At 40.2% G+C, this 8,408-nt stretch overlaps 1 pseudogene; it reads right to left on the bottom strand.

Annotated features, from left to right (window-relative positions):
- Positions 1-1,063: 1,063 nt before the first annotated feature.
- LOC127168656 (uncharacterized protein K02A2.6-like) lies at positions 1,064-5,546 on the bottom strand (annotated as a pseudogene).
- Between the last annotated feature and the right edge of the window lie 2,862 nt (positions 5,547-8,408).

Here is an 8,408-nt window from a genome sequence, read left to right as displayed (position 1 = left end):
TGGATCGTGATCTATAACGTGAGATGGGCGCCACCATGTTTGGTCGCGCTGCCGTTCAGTCCTGTCAGTCCTGTCAGCCGGATTTACAGCACGTAAATTCACCAGTTTCTCTCGAAATACATGCAAGAAAGTGGCTGGTGAACTGGGAAAGGAAAGGAGTGAATTGTATCGTTACTTACACTATGTGTATCTGATATGAATCAAACACGTCTGCAAATTATACTTGAATGGATTGTTATTGCAGCTTCCATAGACATCCGTGTGCGTTTTACAAACGCTAAATGTATTGTTTTACTAGTACTTATGTGTATTTAAATGTCTGAAACCTAAAGTAAACGTTATGTAGTTGCAAACACTGCATAATTGTGATTATATGGCAAGCACAGCTGGCGTCTCTCTCTGGCTCAGCGCCAGCCAACGCGCGAAAACGCAGTTTGAATTTGGCAGTTGTGTGACGTCACCGAACGTTCTAAATCCCATATGTGGGACCGTACCGCTCAAATGGTTAATGGCTTTGCCCTAATGCCAGAACGTGTATTGATCATCACTTTAGCATAGTGCACCGCCTATAGGCATCTTAAAGAACACACCTAAATTCATGGAACACAAGAACACATTTTCAAAGGGTCTCTTAAAGAGTAAAACTGAAGAAGAGGAAACAAATAATATATCGGAATTGAACACTGGAAGCGCTTGTCGAAGCAGTGTATCGATTCTTCCGGTTGTATATATTATTCACTAGTTGAATAAAATCCTGTTAAAATGAGCATCTGCAGGATGATTTCAAAATCCAGACATTTTCAGAGACAGGCGAAGAGATGATGATTGCTGTGCACAGAATTTTCCAACGGAACTTGTAGTTTTAATCCAACGTACCGATCTGAGAAACCCATGGCTCATAAACGTGTGTGTGAGACCTGATGAATAAAATCAGATTCAACATATTTATTTATTTATTTGTATTAAATTTTAGTCTTTATTCTGTCATTTTTCATTCACAGTCATTTCACTGCATGTAATTCACGTTTATGCCAAAATTCTTAAATAATACTCAAATCACGCTGTCAATGCGTTATACTGTCTAGATTAATTAGCTAAAATGTTCAACATTGTTATTTCTTTAAGGCAACGCTGGCGCATTCATTCATCTATTTAAATACGCTCTTTACGAAAATTAACCATGGTATGTGTAGTAACGTCAATAAAGATCAGTCTACTACATGTCCTGAGTTGAAGTTAACCTTTACTTTCTGTTTACCTCAGTTACAGCAACAGACATTAGCACCGCAAGCGTTCCGCATCGGATACTTTCCTTCAACTAACTTACAGTTAAGAACACAACACTTGTAATACAATAACGATACCTTGTGGTTACTACATCCCTTCCTTCTTAAGCTATCAAGTGGATTGTCTTTTCTTTACTTAGAAATTTCTTTCTGTTCTATTTACAGACAAGTATTATTAACTAAGTCACATAACTAAATATCAATGAAATCACTTAAGATATATACCACTGTATATCAAACAACACATTATAAGTCTTATTGATTAGGATCTATACCTATATATTTTTAGAAAGAACTCTTCAACCTAGATCAGTTATATTACTCTGATTCTCGTACTAACTTGTTCTAGGCAACATAGTCTTTGAAGCGAGCTGGAGAACGTTTCTCTCTAGCAGATCTTCTTGGGTTTGTAGGTTGGCGTTCTCCAGCAATCACTGGTTTCTCAACAACAATCACTTCTTGCGATTGTGCCTTCTCCAGGACAGACATCTCCTTCCCTGCACGTGCATCGACCACATCGGCAGTCGATAATGCGGTAGTGCCTCCGTCCTGTTCTTTCTCTGTGGGTAGTACAGTCTCGAACATCTCATCTGTACTCCGAGTTCTCATTTGGTCCACATGTCTCTTCACAGTTTGTCCCTGCCCTAGAGCGGTCTTGTATGAAAGAGGTCCTGTACAACTTTTCACTACTGCCGGTATCCATTTTGGTCCACCACTGTAGTTCCTTACGTACACTGAATCTCCAACTTCAAAACTTCTGAGTTTGCAGCTCTTGTCATGACCTTCTTTTTGTTTCTGCTGTTTTTTCAGAATTTTGGTCTTTACATCAGGAAGAAGTCAAATGGAGATCTCAACTTCCGTGTCATTAACATCTGAGCAGGTGACAACCCAGTCGTTGCATGGGGAGTGATTCTGCAATTAAACAAGAATCTTGCTACTCTTGTCTCCACTGTATCACCTTTCATCTTTTTCATCCCCTCCTTGAAAGTTTGAACCACCCTTTCCGCTAGTCCGTTCGAAGAAGGATGATAAGGAGCTGACAGCACATGTTGAATGCCGTTTGTTTTCATGAAAGTTCCAAACTCTTCACTGGTAAAGCGTGATCCGTTGTCTGACACTAACATTTTAGGTAATCCATGTGTACTGAAACACAGTCTCAGTTTCTCAATGGTGATTTGGGAAGTTGCATGCATAGTAGGATAAACTTCCATCCACTTGGAATGGGAATCTACCAGAATTAAAAACATCCTTCCTAAGAAGGGCTCTGTGTAGTCAACATGAAGTCGTTCCCGGGGTGAGCCTGGCCACTCCCACGGGTGCAACGGAGCTTGAGCAGGTGCCTTTTTGAAACGTTGACAACTTTCTCCACATCCTGATCCATACCAGGCCACCACATGTATGAACGGGCCAACCCCTTCATTCTTGACATACCGGAATGGGTCTGATGTAACTGTTTCAATACAGCCACTCAACCTTGTGATGGTATGATGATTCTTGCTCCCCAAATCACACATCCATCTTCGACACTTAGCGAGTCTCTCCTATGATAGTATGGTAACAGCGGGGGCTCCACTGCTTTAGGCCAACCCTTTAACATGTACTCATGTACCTTGGAGAGCGTTATGTCATGGGATGTCCACCTCCGAATTTGTACTGCACTTACAGGTGAGTCATCCATTAAATCCATCATCAGCATTTGATCATTAGTGTCATCCAGTTCTCCCTCACCTGGTATTGGGAGACTACTCAGCGCATAAGCATTTTGGTGGTACTTTCCTGGCTTGTACACAATGTTGTACTGATATGCCTGTAACATCACAGCCCACCTTTGCACTCTGGGTGATCCCATTTGAGGAATGGCCTTTGTTTCATTGAACAAATTAATCAAGGGCTTATGATCAGTGCAAAGTGCGAATGCACGACCATACAAGTACTTGTGAAATCTTTGGATTCCAAAAATCACAGCTAAGCCTTCTTTGTCTAACTGTGAATAACGCTTTTCTGCAGCCGTTAATGTTCTTGACATGAACCCAAGAGGTTTCTCCGTACTCTCCCCTTTTCTGCGCTTCGAGAGTACGGCACCCACCCCGTAGGGTGAGGCATCACAAGCAAGAATGAGTTCTGAATCTGATGAATAGTGCACTAGCACTCTTGCTGAATTCAGTAGAGCTTTAGATTCCTTGAAAACTTCTTTCTGTGGCTTTTTCCACAACCACTGAACATCTTTTCTCAGCAGCAGATGAAGTGGGGCTAGTAGCATTGCTAGATTGGGAAGGAACTTATAATAGTTCAGCAACCCCAGGTACGCCTTAAGTTCTGTAACATTCCTTGGTTCCGGTGCTTCCTCAATGGCTTTTACTTTAGTTCCTGTAGGATGTAGACCCTGTGCATCTACTTGGTGACCCAAATATTCCACCTCATCTGCCAGGAACACACATTTTCCCCGCTTTAGCCGCAAACCAGCTTCTTTCAGCCTTGACAACACTTCATCTAGAGTCCTCAGGTGACTTTTTTGGTTTACTCCAGTCACCAATATATCATCCAGATAAACAACTACTCCAGGAATACCTTGCAACTATCCCTCCATTGTTCTCTGAAAGATAGCAGGAGCGGAAGCCACTCCGAAGGGCAGACGATTATATGTGAATAACCCTTTGTGAGTATTCACAGTCAAGTATTTCTTGGAGTTCTCATCCATGATGATTTGTTGGTATGCGTGACTCATATCCAGTTTTGTGAACTGCTTTCCTCCATCAAGTAGAGCAAAAAGATCTTCCACTCTGGGTATTGGATATTGTTCCAGTGTTGACACTCTGTTGACTGTAAGTTTGTAGTCACCGAATAATCTTATACTCCCATCTGGTTTCAAGATAGGAACAACAGGAGCTGCCCACTCTGAATACTTAACAGGTGAGATGATCTTGTCCCGCAGCAGACGATTAATCTCTTCTTCCACCTTTGTTTTTAAGGCATATGGCACCGACCTTGGTCTATAAAACCTTGGTGAGGCATCATTTGGCACATAAAGAGTAGCAGTAGTGCCCTTTAAGGTCCCAAGCTCCTCTTTGAACACTTCCTCGTGCCTGGATAGCACCTTTAAATATTCAACTCAACAGTGTGAGGGGTTTCACTTTCTTCAACGCATCAGCTGTTACACATGCCAACGTGAATGTTTCTTCTGATTCATCACTCTCATTATTTTTACTTACATTAAATGCTCGATGCAGACGCACTCCTTCTCCTCTTTTTCCAGTTACCATGTGTCCCCTCTGTTTATTTTTGTTGCGACAGGCCCTGGCGATATGGCCTATTTTCCCACACTCATAACATTTGTCCTTTTTAAATCTGCATTCAGTGGCTTTGTGGTTTTTTCCTCCGCACCTATAGCAGTCCCTGGTGTCTATTTGTTCTCCTGTCTCTCCCTTTTTCCCGTGATCAGGTTTCTTCACTTTGAACCTGATGCTGTTACATGTCTGTTGCAAGTCGAGCACATTTTTGCTTGCAGCTTCTGTGGCTACTGCAATTTTAAAAGCAGTCTCAAATGTCAGATTTGTTTCTGAAAGCAACATCTCTGAATCTGATCATCATCTATGCCACAAACAAGCCGATCCCTCAGCATTTGGTCTAAAGTTGCTCTGTAATTACAGGCTTGTGCCAAGCGACGCAACTCTGCAACATACTCGGTTACGGTCTCTTCTTTGTTCTTGAGTCAAATTTAAATCTCTGAACAATCTCACTTGGCTGGGGGTTGAAATGATTTCTTAGCATCGTTACCAGCTGCTGATAAGTTCTTTCACTTGGTTTTACAGGGCTGAGAAGATTTCGCATCACACTGTAAGTCTGTGGTCCCACAACACTTATGAGAATAGCTCTTTGCTTACCCTCATCGTCAATTCCATTAGCCACGAAAATTGCTCCAGTACTTCGGAATATTCTTCCCATGTTTGAGCTTTTGCATCAAATGCTCCCAGTGAGCCAATACTTCCTGTAGCCATGGTTCTCTATCTTTTTAAAATCTTCTGTTTCCCTCACAGTCAGCTATCAGCACATTGCTCCTTTTTTTTTAAGTCCTTAATCTGTTATCCACACGGGCTTACTGCTTCATCCTCGTCGCCAAAAATGTAGAAACTTCAATAAAGATCAGTCTACTACATGTCGTGAGTTGAAGTTAACCTTTACTTTCTGTTTACCTCAGTTACAGCAACAGACATTAGCACCGCAAGCGTTCTGCATCGGATACTTTCCTTCAACTAACTTACAGTTAAGAACACAACACTTGTAATACAACAACGACACCTTGTGGTTACTGCAGGATACTACAGTATGTGTAGTAAAACTATGGCAATACAATTGGAGATCAGTCCGCGGAAAAAATAAAAATATAACATGGTTACTACATTTACTATAGTAAATCCATGGTTGATTGAGTAAGGGTGTTTATTTAAAATGTATTTTAATGTAAATGGGTATAAAATATGATTTGAAAGACACTGTTAATGAGAAGACGAACTTGACTGCAGCAGGTTAAATTTATTTATTATTCAGAATGCACATTTGGAAGAGAAATATATTAATAGGAACATTTCAGCGGGTGATATGAGATGTAGGCGTAAACATCCTCAGTTTCGAAATGCATACTCTATGTGAAAGTGCTCCCGCGTAATATTTTAGAAGGACCTTAATTCATCCCAGGCATCTCATCCGTGTTGTGTCAGGAAATCGTGAAAACTGAGGCAGTGCGTCATTGTTTAGAATAAAAGCAGCCAAACACACTGCAGTAACACCGCCGAAAGAAAGGAAAGAGAGGATTCTCCCATTAGTTTTCATTGCGTTGCGATGGGACCGGAAGTGGGGATACACTGCTTCGCTTACCGGATATAGGAAGTGAGATAAAGGTCCATTGTGAAACAGCTGTGGTCATCAGAGCTCCTGCAGCCGCTCTGAAGAAACTGCGGCGGCTGAGTCAGCCGGCTGCTCTCGAATCGCTATCGTGGTACTTCGATGCCACACGTGACAGTCACGAGGCGTCAGCGCCGCCTCAAGTCGGACAAAATTTCTAACCAGCATATGTATGGCGCGTACTCCGTGCCAAAATCAAGCGTCCGACCGACCGGCTAATCGAACATCTAACCGAACGTCTTGTGCTTTGAGCGTCTTACAGGACGGGTGACCCATGGGACGACCTGACGTGACGTCAACGTCATGAAATTGCTTGGTTTTTAAAATGTAATGAGCTGAACTGCTCTTTAGAGATTATAAATGAGACTATAAATAAGTGTAGCAGGTGTGCGTTTTTAGAACGTATTTTGTGATTCCACTTGTTATGACCATATTTGGGTTTCCTGCGTGTATCTGGCAACCATGCTGATTTGGGGAGTCGGAACGTGTTGCTTCTTCCCAGTCTGCATGTGATTTCACAGCGGTAGGTCACAACAGTTGTGTGGTGATTCAATTAGGCCTATATTTCACTTAACAGATGATTGTATGTACACTATATACTTATATAATTGTGATTATAAGTCCCTCTGTGATGTATACGCGCATGTTTCGTTGATCGGTTTCTTTTAAAAGTTTTGCTTAACGAATGTAATCTTATTTATATCTTTCTCAGCGTCGTGCATTGCTGCTGCGTGCTGCTTATTTGCTGCAAGAGTCCTCAATTTCTGTTTTGTGTTATTCAGATCCAATAAATGAGGACTTGATGGCAAGGAATTCGGTGTATTCAGTTTAATATACAACACAACGCAGATAACACACCGCTACATAAACATTACAACCATTACAACAACTAGATCTACATATTTCATACCTAGAACAATACTTAGTCTTTTTTTCTGCTGTATTACCCCCAATAAGCATTTAGATGTGCGATCTGTGGTAGACTTCTAAATTAAAAAACGTCATGGCAGAAGGGTCTACTGTTCATTTTTCAAAGGCAATGTGCCTGTTTGTGAGTGTGCCTGTGAATGTTTACTAAGAGAGCACTGTAGCTATACAGACATATAATACAAACATAGTCTAAAATCATGTTTTTTTTTTATTTTATTTTGTTTTCAGATTATTGTAGCATTCATATATCATTAATATACATATATACATATACCAACGATTTTTGCTTGTTTTCCTTATTATTATGTCGACATGTGCTTAGCCCTACCTTTCCCCGTACTAACCATGTCTCCTGCTCATAAGCTATGGAGATGGAAAGCTTCAGTAAGGTTTTCAGTGACTGTTCTGAGTTTCTAAATGTTTGTCTGTAAAACATAGTAATACATTTCCTCATTGTTTGTTAAATATAGCCTATACGTATACTACATGTTTTCATCAATGGTTACACTTATGTTAAACTTTTTTGTCTTTTATTTATTATCGTGTTTTACCAACAAATGTTTCTTTTCAATGTTAGTTCTCTGTTTTAGCATTATTCAACAAATCATAGGTGCAATAAATTAACAAGTTGTAAGTCAAAAAGAGTATTAAGGATAATATATAAGACATAACATTTGAAGCTTTATTAAACAAGTTAGCTATTGCCTTCAAAACGGTTTTGCAATGCTCCTCACTTGAAGATTATTTACAAAAATGTAGAAAAAAGTACTTCTCATGTGCATTCAAATGTGTACTTTTTTATACCTCCTTTTTATCAGCCGGCTTTGCGTATACCCACTCTGATGCGCATCATTCATTAGCCAAAATCATGACAGTCCACCACATGAATAGCTTATCCAATCGCACGTGAATAAATGCAAATATTCCCTAGCAATTAAATGCACTGAGGCGGTCAGGACCTGGCGCCGGCTTCCTTTAAAATATTATTCCGCCCGCGCCGGCTTCGTCCCGCACATGCAGAGTGGTAAAAAAAAAATTACTTATTGATTACTAATTTGAATTAGTACATTATAACAAAAACAATACCTTAAATTAAGAGTATACCCACTTTTCCAGGCACCACTACACCGCTGTGAATAATATATAAAAATATCAAATATGTAAATTGAAAATTAAATGAAAAATAAGCATTTAATAAGTAAAGAGAATATATAAACACCGATTGAATCTTAAACATAAAATCTCACAAATGAACGAATGCATGGGAGTCACTAGGCCATTTTTAGGGGAGCT

Source organism: Labeo rohita, chromosome 1 (genome assembly GCF_022985175.1).
Source record: "Labeo rohita strain BAU-BD-2019 chromosome 1, IGBB_LRoh.1.0, whole genome shotgun sequence".
In the NCBI taxonomy this organism is placed as follows: Eukaryota; Metazoa; Chordata; class Actinopteri; order Cypriniformes; family Cyprinidae; genus Labeo; species Labeo rohita.
The sequence above is the reverse complement of the archived record's forward strand: the minus strand, read 5'-3'. Positions and strand labels throughout refer to the sequence as shown.